At 35.2% G+C, this 15,401-nt stretch overlaps 1 protein-coding gene across 6 annotated transcripts in view; it reads left to right on the top strand.

The window, feature by feature from the left end:
* RASAL2 (RAS protein activator like 2) overlaps positions 1-15,401 on the top strand; it is a 445,700-nt gene that overhangs the window by 295,453 nt on the left and 134,846 nt on the right. The window lies entirely within an intron of this gene.

Here is a 15,401-nt window from a genome sequence, read left to right as displayed (position 1 = left end):
TGATCATGGAGTTGATGATAATAAACAAATTCCAAGGAAAGTTAGGCTATAAATCCAATCATGTCTTAAATGTGATAGGAAAGCTTGATATATACAAAAAATCCTATTCATGAATACTTTTGTTAGATTAATAATTGCCTTCAAATATATCTTTTATAAATTTTATTTACCTTATGTTTGCCTAAACATAAGTATACCTTTATTATAAATGGACAAAATTCAGTTGTTCTTTTAATCTATTTCTCATGAATATTCTCTATGACCTATGAATAGTCTTCTGCCAATCTAAAAGGTATTTTTTGAAAATCTTTCTTATAGTTAGCATAAGTTTTTGTTTGCTTTATTTTTCAATTCTGTGAATTTTAAAAATATATAAATGAGTTCCTTTTTATGCAGTCTAGATATAAAGGATCATCCTAATCAGGTTTTTTCTAATTCCACTTAGGTGGATATATTTGAATATTAATCCCAGTCTTAATTTGTTTATCATAGCTTTATTTATCTTGGGTATTTGTATGACTCTAAGAAATATGTGTACCTCTTAAATCTACATTTCTCTGAAGGCTATTTCATTCTAATTTTTTTTCCCTTCTCCTCCCCTGACACATACACAGATACTTATAGGGAAACATCAGTAAAGAAAAAGAAATACGAATATCCCTGAGTAAAACTAACCACTTAGACCCTACTACATAATGAGAAGGAAAGGAAGAGTCATTATTTAAATGTCTTTTTCCTTTCTCCTGCATATATTTATGAATTCTAATTATTTAGCCTCAAGATTAACTTATTTCTCCCTCTTTTTTGGGTGGGGGCATTATCCCACTATACCTAAAAAGAGTTTGATCACATAAATAGAGATGAGCAAATAAAAAGTACTGCAGTGATAGTGCTGCCCACCCCATTCCTGTTCTCTGATTAAGGGAGTTAATAAATTCCTGTTTATCCACAAATGAAGGTAATAAAGACAAAGGATGCTGGAACTTGTTTTGAAGAAAAAAATGCAAATTTTTATAAATTATTGTGTTGACTTCTAGGTAGTCAGTTCTCAATTATCCACATAATGGAAGGAAACCTTAGTATATAAAATAGATAAAACATAGCAGATATATCAGAGTTGTGATTCTGCTCAAGTGGCTATAACAAGTTCAGTTTTGAGTTAAATAGACAACTATTATTCCATACTCTGCTGTGGCAGGAATAATCCCTGAACGTCAGCACATCATATTTTTAGAATCAAAGCTCTCTCCTGACCATAGGTAGCAAACATCTCCATCTGCAGATAAATAGGAATTTACTATGTGTAAGCTCTTCCAGAGAAACTAGAAACAATACTGTCTCAGGTATAGCTTGTGATAGCTTGAGCATTAAACAGAGCCCTTGTATTGAATCATTTTCTTACTTAGTTACCATTAACAACATGCCTTTTCCAGTGAAGATGGCAAGGGAAAAATAAGAAAACTGAATCAACTTATAGTGAATGTAGAATGAGTGGAACCAAGAGACATTGGGTCAAGGAACATATTATACTGTTTGCCTAAGGAATTTTAAGGCAGATTTCCTTCTAGAGGAGGAGATCCAAGAAAAGTACTTTGCACTGCTTAGGCTCTACTACTTCATGTTTGGACAATAACCACCTAACTTCCTGTTAATGTAGCACGCTGCTAGTTTAATGGAAACTTAAACCTTTCATAGTTTATCACCTATCAGATAAAGTTAAAAACCTTACTGTGTACCTTATTCTGGTCCTCCCACCTGATATTCTACTATTCATTTGGGGAAAAAAAAACTCCAAAATTTTCAGTCCAACCAAATTAGTTTCCTTTGGATCTTTTGAACAAACATTGTCCTTTCCTGCTTTTGCACTTTCTTCTGTTAGCTGTGTCCAAACTCAGTTTTTCAAAAAGCCCCACCCTTATTTCTGATCTCGCTGTGATACAAAGACGTATAAGATAAAGCTGATTGTGAGAAACACAGAGTTTAGGTGGGGAGAAAACATGAACTATGTACAGTTAAATAAGAAAGATTAAATGATAATTCCTGACAACAATTGAGAAAATAAAATAAGACAGTTCCTAATTGTGAAATGATTTATTCAGGCTAAAATTGTTTTGGGAGTTTGAAGAAGGGAAACATCACTTTTGATTAAGATCATTGAAGATTGCCTTGCAGAGATAGGATTTAATCTGAATCTTAGAATAGAGTTTTATGGAAATTGTGGGGTTTTCTGTATGAAAGCAATTTCGTGAGGAATATTAAATTATTTTTGAATCCCATGGGCAAACTGACTTGAAAGGAATGGAGAGTTCATGTAACAAAGTAATGAGAGAGAACATTAGAAAGGTGTTTGGGGACTCACTGTGTAGGACCTTTCTTGACAGGCTAATGAGTGACAATTTTATCCTGACAACCATAGAGAAGAATGAAAGGTTATTCTTGAGTAAGAAAATGATATGATCAAAACAGTTTTTTAGAAAGATATCTGAAAGTGGCACTAAAGGGAAAGAGACAGGTAAAGTAGTATGAAAGCTATTGCAGTAGTCCAGGTATGAAGTGCTTCTATTTTAATACTTATCCCTCTGTATTATAATTATTGGTTTATTAATATTATTAAAATTAGATTATAAATTCCTCCACAAGGAGGACTTAATCCTCTCTTCTCAGCACCTAGACTACTCCAGGTACAGATGAATGTTCACACAACTCAGTTGAACAATAGAGATAAAAAGGTAGAGAGATTACAAAGGATGTATAGGTGGAATTGGTGACAGATTGGGGGAATGGGGAACAAAATGAGTCAAAGACAACTTTTGAACTTGGAAGGATGGTGGTGCTTTTAACAGAAATAGAGAATTTGAGAAAGGGAGCCTTTTTTTTTTTTTGAGGGAAGATGGTAAGTTCTATTTAAATATATTGAGTTTGAGATGACTAGTAATAGTATACATCCAGACAGAAAAACAGATCTGGTGATTGGAAATGAAATCACAGGTAGAGATTAGGATTTGGGAGCCATTCATGTAGAAAAGAAAGTTGATGTTCTAAGCATCTGTAGGTGATCTATACTGAGAAAATGTCAAGAAAAATCAGGGGGCAAGAACTGCAACATTTGGGGGTGGGTGGAGGAGAAGAAGAGATACAAAGTGAATGACTGTAAGTGTAGAGGAAAGCCCGGATAGCATGATAGCGCAGATGCTAAGACAGAAAAGGTCAGCAAGGTGGTCAACAGTGTCAGCAGTTACAAAAGCCAAAGAGAAGTCAGAAAAGACCACTGGATTTGACAATTTAGGAGACTATCGATAACCTGTGAAAGTACTGATATTATTTCAATAAAGTTGAGGAGGGAGAAGTCGGATTTTATAATATTGAAAATGACAGTAGGTGGTAAAACAGTAAAAGTCACAGGTTAAAGCTTCTTGCCTGAAGAAGTCTGTGACTGATAGGAAAATGTGCCCTTTGAAAAATGAAATTAAGGAGACGTGTGCATATTTTTAGGTAGAGGAGAGAGCAAGATATTAAGCCTATAAGAGAGGAGCATAACTTAAGAGAACAAAATCTTTTGTGAGTGTAGAGGTGAAGGTGGAATTAAAAGCACAGGATTAACCTTTAAAAAAATTTTTTTTATTTCAAATTATTACAGGGTACACATGTTTTTAATTATATTATTGATTTAATTATGTTGAGTTATAAGTTTTCCCATCACCCAGATAGTGTTCATTGTACCTGTTAGGTAGGTTTTTACCTACCTCCTCCGCCACCATCACCCCCCTGCTTGATTTCCTAGAGTTTTAACTTCCCTCTCTGCACATGTATGCTCATCAGTTCCAATTTAACAGCGAGCACATGTGGTATTTGTTTTTCCATTTCTTAAATACTTCACTTAGGGTAATGGTCTCCAGTTCCATCCAAATTGTTGCAAAATGCCTTAATTCCTCCTTCTTGGTGGAGTAGTGTTCCATAGTATACATCCACCACATTTTATTAATCTAGCACTTGGGATTCCACATTCTTGCACTTGTGAATTGTGCTGTAATAAACATTTGTGTGCAGGTGTCTTTTTGATAAAATGACTTCCTTTCCTTTTGGTAAAAGGAGATTTCTGGGCCAAATAATAGGTCTAATTTTAGTTCTTTGAGGAATCTCCATACTGTTTTCCCTAGAGGTTGTAGTAACATGCAGTCCCATCAACAGTGTGCAGAGCTTCTTTCTCTCTCCATCCACCAAGATGGGAGAAGGGAGAAATTCAGACAGGAATCAAAAATGCATGCAGAGACTTAGCAATGGAAAGTAGAGAAGATGGGCAGATAACAGCTACTGTATTAATCTCATGCTGTTTATTACACCCAACCTTGCATGGTAGTTGGTTATTTGTGTACCTATTCCTGTTATTTGTGTACTCATCTATATTTCCATGCCTGGCAGATGAGGAACTTCTCTAAATATTTTGGTATCTTCCCAAATAGTAATGAATAGGTGTTTAATAAATACTTTTTAAAATTAATGAATGCCACCTAGATATCCAAAAGAGATTTATCCCTTTTCAGAAATTATTCTGTTTGATCCATCTTTTTCCCCTTTATTTTTCTACTAATATTCTATAGTCCCATACCTACAGGTACCATTTCAAATATATTAGTACCATTTGCAATTATTATTCAGTAGATGATGATGATTGGGTTTTCCAAATTCTAGAATAAGATGGAAAATACTCAATGTATAGTTTATACCACATTGCATTTTCGAGAGTGAATTTAAGTGATTGTTATTTAACATCATTAAATGAAATATTTTAAGTGATAGAATAATTCAATATAAGTGGAATGTAATTTTGATAAAGCTTAACCATGTTTAAGTTCCTAAATGACTCTATGTACTATAGTTAATTATTTGGCATTGGCGATTATTATCTGATTCTTAAAATTATACCTATCTTCGGGGAAGAAATGTATTAAAAATTGAACTCTCATTTATGATAATATGCAAGACTAGAAAAATTATACAGAAACAGCTAGAGATGTCATATTGAAATAAAAAACCACTTTTAACTAAGTGACAGAACTCTTGGGAAGGAAAAGAAATTGCCAGGAAGGGGAAAAAGAAAACAAGAACTAAAAATTAAATAGTAACTCTCCTAGGGGCATTTATCGAATTCAGTATTTTAGAGGGTTAAGTTTTAATGGCTACAAGAAAAAAGATGAGCAAAGGAATTAGAACTGAAAGCTTTATCCCATTCTTCCCCATAGGACTGGGTCTCTGAATAAGCTATACACTCAGTGAAAGTGAAAATTAGAAAGAAAAAAAAAAAGATCTCACTGACAGAAATAGACAAATCTTATTTATCTTAATCTGGACTAGTGGATAAGGTGGGAGGGAGAAAAATCCCCTGAGAATTCATAACCGCAGCTCTGATAAGGTAAAATTAAAATAGTGGACAACAATAATATGTCAGAGATAGTAAGGGGAATTGGAATTGAAGTATTTTAAGATTTGTTGAATTATTCGATAGGAGGGTAGGAATCATGATTAGCTTTAGGCTTTAAGTACATGTGTTACAATGTTGATGACTACTACTAAAAGAATAGAAATAGAATGCATATTTTCTAAAACTATAAAGGAGAAAATGGTATTTTTGAAAACCCAATCACTCTGGTAAAAAGACAAAAATCAGGGAAAAATAAGTAAACAAAAAACATAATAAAATGATAAAAATAAATCTAACTGTATCAGAAAATCTTTATGAAAATGTTAAAAGGTAAAGTCAGACTGGAATTTTTTTTTATTCTTTTTTTCCTTTTTTGAGACAGAGTCTTACCATGTCACCCTTCATAGAGTGCTGTGGCATCATAGCTCACAGTAACCTCAAACTTCTGGACTCAAGTAATCCTTGTGCCTCAGCCTCCCAAGTAGCTAGGACTGCAGGCACCTACACAACACCCGGCTATTTTTAGGGACAGAGTCTCACTCTTGCTCAGGCTGGTCTTGAACTCCCAAGCTCAAGCAATCCACCAGCCTTGGCCTCCCAGAGTGCTAGGATTACAGGCATGAGCTACCTCACCTGGCCTGGAATTTTTTTTAAGATGCTATTGATATGGAGAAAGGTGGAAAAGAATACGTTTCGTTTTGTTCTTTTTACACCTATTAAGTTCAATGTGTTCAATAAAATGGTTACACTATGAAAAGAAATCCCCCCTCACCAAATTCCCACGGTGATCATCCTATCCAAGGAAAGAAAAAAGAGAGTGCTGTATCGGTTTGCTAGGGCTTCCATAACAAAGTGTCACAGACTGGATGGCTTCGAAAACACAATTTTATTTCCTTACAGTTCTGAAGTCCAAGATTTGCTTCCTCTGAGCCCCAACTCTTGGCTTGTAGATGGGCATCTTCTCCCTGTGTCTTCACATGGTCTTCCTTCTGGGTCCCTGTGTCTTCACATGGCCTTCCTTCTGGGTCCGTCAATTTCCTCTTCTTAGAAGAACACTGGTCATACTGAACTAGGGCCCACACTGATGACCTCAACTTAATTAGCCCTATGCTCTCTGTGCCTGAAAATTTGTGTGTTGAAACTTAATCACCAATGTGGGGTTCTTTAGAAGGTGATTAAATCATGAGGGAAGAGTCCTCCTGGATGTGATTAGGGCCCTTAAAAAAGGATGGGTGGAGGGAGGGTAATTGGTGGGACCACACCTATGGTGCATCTTACAAGGGTACATGTGAAATTTACTAAATGTAGAATATAAAATGTCTTAACACAATAACTAAGAAAAATGCCATGAAGGCTATGTTAACCAGTTTGATGAAAATATTTCAAATTGTATAGCACATTGTACCCCACGATTGCATTAACCACACAGCTATGATTTAATAAAATTTAAAAAAAAGATGCTATTGATGAGAGAAATATTTAAAATACAAGGACCCAGAAGGTTGAAAAGGACCCAGGAAGGTTTGGAAAAATATTAGACAAATACCAACTAAAAGAAAGCTGGTGTAGTCATTTAAATGAGATAAAATAACACTATGAAAAAGCATTACCGGGCAGCGCCTGTGGCTCAAAGGGGTAGGGTGCCAGCCCCATATGCTGGAGGTGGTGTGTTCAAACCCAGCCCCAGCCAAAAAATGCAAGAAAAAAGAAAAAGCATTACCAGGAATGAAGAAGGTCTTTAAATAATGACAAAATATAAAAATCACTAGGAATATATAACATTCTTATATACACCCAAAACAAAACCTCAAATTATACATGACAAAAATTTACAAATGTATAAGAAGAAATCGATAATTCTACAATCCCATCTGCAAAAAATAGTAAAGATTAGAAGGTATTTTTAAAAATCACACACACGATAATCTTGAGTTAATGGACATATATAGAATCCCAGCTCCAACAATTAGTTAATCTTCTCAAGCAGGCAATGGAATCTTGATAAAAACTGACAGTAGACCAGATCATAAACAAATTTCAAAGTTATCCTGGGGGAGGGGGGATTGCAATTAGATTTCATTCTCTAATAATAGTTGAAGTAAGTTAGAAATTAGTAATAAAAAAATTCTTTAAAACCTTTTACTTTTGGAAGCTTTTTAAGTTACTTACAAATAACTTGGTAGTCAAAACATAATTGAAATTATAAAATACTTAGAACTGAGCTATACCAAAAATAGTGCATATCAAAACTTATGAGAAATTGGTAGAATAGTTCTTAAGTGAAACAGTGTATTTTATATTGAAAAGGGGAAATGTTGAAAATTAATGAGCTAATTATTTAACTCAAAAGGTAGAAAATGAAAAAAAAAGAAGAAACCCCATCAAATTTAGGGAAAGAAATAATGAAGATAAGAGTAGATAGTAATAGAATGGAACACAGAAAAAAAATAATAGAATCAACAAAGCTAAGAATTGTTTCTTTTAAAAGTGTGACAAAAGTTGATAAAACTAGGGGCCGGGAGAGGTGGCTCACTCCTGTAATCCTAGCACTCTGGGAGGCTGAGGCAGGTAGATTGCTTGAGTTCAGAAGTTCGAGACCAGCCTGAGCAACAGCAAGAGCTGGCAGATTCCAATTCAGCCCAGGCCTGCCAAACAACAATGACAACTACAACCAAAAAATAGCCGGGCATTGCAGCAGGCGCCTGTAGGCCCAGCTACTTGGGAGGCTGAGGCAAGAGAATCACTTAAGCCCCAGAGTTGGAGGTTTCTGTGAGCTGTGATATTATAGCACTCTAATCAGGGCAACATAGTGAGACTCTGTCTCAAAAAAAAAAAAAAAAGAAAAGAAAAGAAAATTTAGAGATTTTTTTTTTTTTTTTGAGACAGAATCTCATTTTGTCGCCCTCAGTAGAGTGCCTTGGTGTCATAGCTCACAGCAACCTCAGACTCCTGGGCTCAAGCGATTCTCTAGCCTCAGCTTCTCAAGTAGCTGGGACTGTAGGCACTCATCAAAACACCTGGCTCTTTTTAGAGACGGGGTGTCACTCTTGCTCAGGCTGGTCTTGAACCCATGAGGTCAGGCAGTCCACCCACCTCGGCCTCCCAGAGTGCTAGGATTACAGGTATGAGCCACCACGCCCAGCAAAATTTAGACATTTTTAAACAAAAATATAATTTATTAAAGTTAACTGTAGAAATAATAAAAAATGTAGTTAGGCCTACAACTTACAGCCATTAAAAAGTAGAATCATTGCATTTATTTTAAAATCTACCACTGATTATTGTTTTAATTTTTCATGTAGATTGACTACAGAAAGAGAATGAATGCCAGATCACACTTGCATTAGTATCTCCAATCAGTGATAATTCTGTTCTTCATAGCAAATGAAAAAATTGGTAGTCTAAATTTATTCTAAATTTAAAACAAAAAATACCTAGAACCCAACCATGGCAATTGAATCCCAAGTCTCATAGGTGATCTTAGTTCCCTTAGAGCTTTTAAGTCTTTAGTCCTTTGTTGCAGGGGTCCTCAAACATGAGGCAGTGTGATTGTATTTGTTCCTGTTTTGTTTTTTTACTTCAAAATAAGATATTTGCAGTGTGCATAGGAATTTGTTCATAGTATTTTTTAAAACTATAGTCTGGCCCTCCAGTGGTCTAAGGGACAGTGAACTAGCCCCCTATTTAAAAAGTTTGAGGACTCCTGGGAGGATTTTCTTAGAACAAAAGAAAAAACAGAAAATGTTCTTTCAGAAAATTTTCCTTATAATGTTGTACAATTTAAAAGCCAAAGGAAATTAAGTTGAACAGCTATCTAAAGAAAATGAATAAAAAGCTTTCAAGACTTAAAGTCAGGCCAGGTGCAGTGACTCACACCTATAGTACCAGCACTTGAGGAGGCCAAGATAGGAGGATCAATTGAGATGAGGAGTTTGAGACCATCCTGGGCAATACAGCAAGACTCCATCTCTAACAAACATAAAATAAGCTTAAAAAAAAAAAAAAAACCCAGACTTAAACCTGATTAACTTATGTTTAACAAAGTTTTGGTTAATTAATGTCCTCTTAATTAATTTGGAAATTTGTGAATTTTTAAATAGAATGATACATAGAAGGAACAACCCCAAAACTTTTAAACTGAATTTCCCATGGATCTTACTTATCTCAATTATAGCTGAATTTCCCATGGATCTTACTTATCTCAATTATAGCTGAAGATTCAAGTTAATGTATAAAAGAGAATAATTCTTAAACTTAACCAGATGAAAACATTAAATTCCATTTCTGATTTAAAAATAACTAGCAAATTTATTAATTTGTTATGTATTATGTTGAACCATAGGAAATTGCTGATATATTACCATTTAACCTGTAAATCGTGGCAATTCTATGTGGCTTAGCCTAACGCAGTCAAATTGTAAGCACATATGTCATGTCTATTTAAGGTCGGAGGGAAAGGTGTCCAGACTAAGTATGCGTCACTATCTCCTAGTTAAGTTAAAATTTATTTACTACTATTTGCTTTTATTCTGTTTTTAATACTCCCTGAAGACAAGCAAAAATGTGTACAAATGGTTTATGGAAACATAGTGGGAGAAATATTTAAAATTGAGAAAATTCTATCTATCAAATGTTGTTTTGAGTATTTAGACAAGATCACCATTATTCCAATCATGCAGCAGCATAGGACCTCAGCTGCAGAATGCTAATATTGGTCAAGAATATAGTTTGGTGCCCAAAACTAAAGAACATATAATCAAATAACTTATAAATGTATTAATTTGAAATCAGAGAAATGTGAATAATTAGGCCTGGTGTTATAGAAGTAGATGAATTAAAGTGGCATTGAAAGTCACCCAAGATTTGGCAAATAAATGAAAATGGTTAGTAAAGACAGACACAAGATAATGAAAGAAGCCATTTTGAGATCAGAAATCATGCGATGAAGGCAAATTGTTAGAAACTGTTAGCAGAAAAAAGTGACTATGTAAGGCAGAGCCAGGTAATTTTTTTTTTTTAAAACAGAGTCTCATAATGTCACCCTCAGTAGAGTGCTGTAGCATCACAGCTCACAGCAACCTCCAACTCTTGAGCGTAAGCGATTCTCTTGCCTCAGTCTCCCAAGTAGCTGGGACTACACGCACCTGCCACAATGCCCAGCTTTTTTTTTTTTTTACTGTAATTGTCATTGTTTAGCAGGCCTGGGCGTTGTTTAGCAGGCTGGTGAACCCACCAGCCCCAGTGTATGTGGCTGATGCCGTGACCACTGAGGTATGGGCACCTAGCCATGCCCAGGTAAATTTTTTTTAGATGCCTATCTATCTAAAGATCTCTAGGAAGGTAATTTTGTAGAGAAAGTAACATTTTCGAGAGATTAATCTGGTAATGGTGAGCAGGATAACCTGAAGCAGAGAGAAGCAGGACTCAGTAAGGTTACGATTAGGAGATTCATGCCATAATCTGTATAAAAAGATAAAAAACTCTAGATCGGGATAATAGATAGTAATGGGAAATAAAACTGGCCAATTGAAGCCTACAGATATTTTGGTTTTGTTGTTGTTGTTTTATTAAATCATAGCTATGTACATTAATGCGATCATGGGGCACCATACACTGGTTTTATAGACAGTTTGACACATTTTCTTTTTTTTTTTTTGGCCGTGGCTGGATTTGAACCTGCCACCTCTGGCATATGGGATCGGCACCCTACTCCTTGAGCCACAGGCGCCACCCAGTTTGACACATTTTCATCACACTGGTTAACATAGCCTTCCTGGCATTTTCTTAGTTATTGTGTTAAGACATTTACATTCTACATTTACTAAGTTTCACATATAGCCTTGTAAGATGCACCGCAGGTGTAATCCCACCAATCCACCCTCCCTCCGCCCATCTCCCCTCTCCCTCCCCTCTCTTTCCCCCTTCCCCCTATTCTTGGGTTATAACTGGGTATAGCTTTCATATGAAAGCCATAAATTAGTTTCATAGTAGGGCTGAGTACATTGAATACTTTTTCTTCCATTCTTGAGATACTTTACTAAGAAGAATATGTTCCAGCTCTGTCCATGTAAACATGAAAGAGGTAAAGTCTCCATCTTTCTTTAAGGCTGCATAATATTCCATGGTGTACATATACCATAATTTATTAATCCATTCGTGGATCGATGGGTACTTGGGCTTACAGATATTTTGAAGAAAGACTTGGCACAGTTTGGTGGCTTAAGGGGGATAAGTAAACATCATAGGCTCCTTCCTGTTTTATTACCTTCACTAATAAGTGACATTGAGTGTAAACAATTTTGTTTTTGTACAGTATAATGTGCACATTTAATTCTCAGTAAATAAGTTTTCATCTTTATATATATTAGAGGTCTATTGTAAAGGCAGTATCTTCTCTTAATATTTGTTTCAGAATAAAACACAAACTAGTCTTAAAAGGACTAGTAATCAAGGACTAAATCTTTTCTTTTAATGTTCACTGAAAACTGAAATTATACTATGAATAAGTCTAAGATTATATCCTCAATTATATATGAAGCATATAACAATAAGTATATTATTAAATCAGTTATAGAAAAAGTTTAGAATAGGTAAAGGTCATAGAGTATATGTGTGTTATCTGTAGATTAAAAGAAATACTATCTTCCAGAGTTGATGGCAAAACAGCAAAATATAGCTCACCAAACTGAAGCTGTGAGATTAAGAAAACCTTACAAGGCAGAGCTCAGTGACTTACTCCTATAATCCTAGCACTCTGGGAGGCTGAGGCGAGTGGATTGCTTGCACTCAGGAGTTCGAGACCAACATTAGCAAGAACAAGACCACGTCTCTACTAAAAATGGAAAAACTAGTCCGGTGTTGTGGTGGGTGCCTGTAGTCCCAGCTAGTTAGGAGACTGAGGCAAGAAGATCACTTGAGCCCAAGAGTTTAAAGTTGGTGTGAGCTATGATGCCAGTGGCAATCTACCAAGGGCAACAGAGCTTACTCTCGAGACACTTGTCTCAAAATTAAAAAAAAAAAAAGAAAGAAAATCTTATAAATAACTAGATTAAAATGTTTGAAATAGTTATTCTATGCTGAGCAATGTTTTTACTTATCTAGAGATTGTTATTTGCAAAACCTAAGATCTTAATGCTTTTTATCAGTATTTGTTTCATTAAATGTGTCTAAGTAGTTACCTCCTATAATATCACTTAGGCATACCGTAGATAACTGTTAGGAGTATTATTGAAAAGCATGTTGGCTGAACACCCGTAGCTCAGTGGTTAGGGTGCTGGCCACATACACTGGGGCTGGCAGGTTTGAACCCAGCCTGGGCCTGCTAAACAATGACAACTGCGACCAAAGAAAAGCCGGGTGTTGTGGCAGGCATCTGTAATCCTAACTACTTGGGAGGCTGAGCCAAGAGAATCACTTAAGCCCAAGAGTTTGAGGTTGCTGTCAGCTGTGATGCCACAGTACTCTACCAAGGGCGACATAGTGAAACTCTGTCTCAAAAGAAAAAAAAAAGGCATGTAATTTGGTGGGGGGTGGGGGTACTTTGTGACTTTTATTCAGGGAATCAGTAGTAGATATTCTTTATATAATAGCTGTTTCCTATTTTGTTTAAAATTTTTTATCATTAAACTTTTGTCATTAAGTAATCTTTCTCCCTCTTTATCCCATTGCCTTACCCCTGTATTTCTTGGCTAGAATATTCTTACCAGCACTAATGTTCCAGGATTGATGCATTTTGTTCACAGTAGACCCCTCAAGAGTCTAAAGACTTAATTCTCTTTAAAATATGAAGAATTGTGTGCATATTTTTAAAGATGAGTTATTTTTAGGAAGAAGTAAGAAAATTGGAGTCTCTAAGAATTCTCATTTTTTTCTCTATTAGAATCCTTTATACAAAAAATGTAGAGAACAGAATATTACACATGGTGATTAAAAGCACAGTCTCCAAATCCAGACTACATAAGTTCTAATCCTGACTCTGCCCTTCTTACTAGCTGTGCAAACATGAGCAGAGTAATGGGACATCTCCTGTTTCCTTATCTGTAAAATGGGGTTGATAATCCCAAAGTATTGTTGGGAGGATTAAAAAGATAACTCAACACTTCGCATGTAATAAGGCATAATATTTGATGATTTGATATAATATTTATCATTGTTATGTTTTTCTTTTTCTTTTTTTTTTTTTTTGCAGTTTTTGGCTGGGGTTGGGTTTGAACCCGCCACCTCTGGCATATGGGGCTGGCGCCCTACTCCTTTGAGCCACAGGCACTGCCCTCATTTTATGTTTTTATCGTCATTATTAAGATAGCTGGTTATCATTAAGAACGAGAAATGTATTTTGTATCTGAAACTTAAAATACCACACAAACGTCCCTGAGCTATTTTCTTAGCCTTTTCAATTGATAGAAATACTAAAACTATTTTCTACCATATTTCTCATCCAAGATTACCATGTGAAGCCCTAAGCTGAAGAAATAGAATACTTGTGAGTGGTGTTCAGACTCTTGAATCAGGGAGAAATTTATTTTCTGTTATGTTAACAAAGAAATGTTTTTAAAATAATAATTAATAAGTTTATTGAAACCAGGAAAAGGTGGGAAGACTGGATGGCTTTACTGAGAACGCAACCACATTTCTGTACTTAGCACCAATTCCCAAGTAATAGAGAGAGCATGCAAACTTGAAAAGACTGCTTGAGTAAAGTGCTGGAGTCTGAGTAATACAAATTGGATGAATTGAAGTGACTCTGGAGTTCTGTATTTCAGAACAGCTGAAAGCTGGTTGCTGTCAATGCATTGGCTTTAAAGCAGTAAAAGTGGGATACAGCAGAAAATATCCCTCTGAAAAGGGTGGATGAAGTCTATAAAACACGCAGATGCTATGGTGTTCCTAAAAAACACCCAGATACTATGGTGCAACTATATAAATGCAGTATGCAATTTTCTTCTCTTTGCTTTGGTCACTTCATTATGATATTGTTCTCTAACTCCATCTTTAGGCTTTCATTACCTTTAGGAGTCTTCCAACAAAAAGCCTGAAACTTAATTTTCATGAAAACCATTTTTCTTTCACATTTTGCCATTTGTTTTTAAAGCCCCTCTTAACTGAAGAGGTACAAATCTATTTCTTCTTACTATTCAGTTTCTTAAAATGTCTTCCCTGCCTTCTATAGAATATCCTTCTAATTCAGAATTCACAGCATGGAGAGAGAAGTTATTTGCTTATTTCATTCATTAATAACTTGGGCCACTGACATATCACATCCTATTTAATGTTGTCGTTATTTACACAATATAAGAGAAAATAGATTATAGTGAAGTGAACTCATTCACAGCAACACTATATAAGCCAAAATTTCAGTAACCTGAATTGGTACACAAACACAGTTGGATACGTATTCAATTTTGTATCCTGCTTTCTTGAAATGTTATTGGTTTTTGAAAAGCCTTTTGAAGTGAAGAATTCTCCTTTTGAGAATAATGTTAGAAACTTGTCTCCTAAATACAATTGGGTTGCCATTCATGTGAAGCATTTAGACATATTGTATATATCAAAGTGACTGCCTCTGTGAACATGTAGTATTTTTTTTGGTCTGTCACAACTTTAAAATTTTGCTAAGATATTTTCGTTCCTTACACAATTGTCCACAAATTAAAACTTTATAAATATCTTTCCACATTTATTCACCTTTACTGCTAAATTTTCTGAGCTTCCTTTCACATTGGTGAAGTTATTCCCTTTTGAGTTTTGCCTCCTCCTGCATCAGAGAGAGTAATGGACATAACTGTAATTACTAAGGGGCTGCAGCAAGGATTAAGTAAGATAGATACTAGACCCAGTGCTTAGTACAATAACTCTCGATATTAGCTAAAATTACAATGAAAATATTTGCCTTAGGAAAATTATTCAAAAAAGAGGTGCTTAAATAGCTTTTATAGGGCCCCTCTTTTTAAAGTATTTTAAAATAATTTTTTCTACCTGTTTT

Source organism: Nycticebus coucang, chromosome 10 (assembly GCF_027406575.1).
Source record: "Nycticebus coucang isolate mNycCou1 chromosome 10, mNycCou1.pri, whole genome shotgun sequence".
NCBI classification, from domain to species: domain Eukaryota; kingdom Metazoa; phylum Chordata; class Mammalia; order Primates; family Lorisidae; genus Nycticebus; species Nycticebus coucang.
This window is presented reverse-complemented; position numbering and strand designations above follow the sequence as displayed.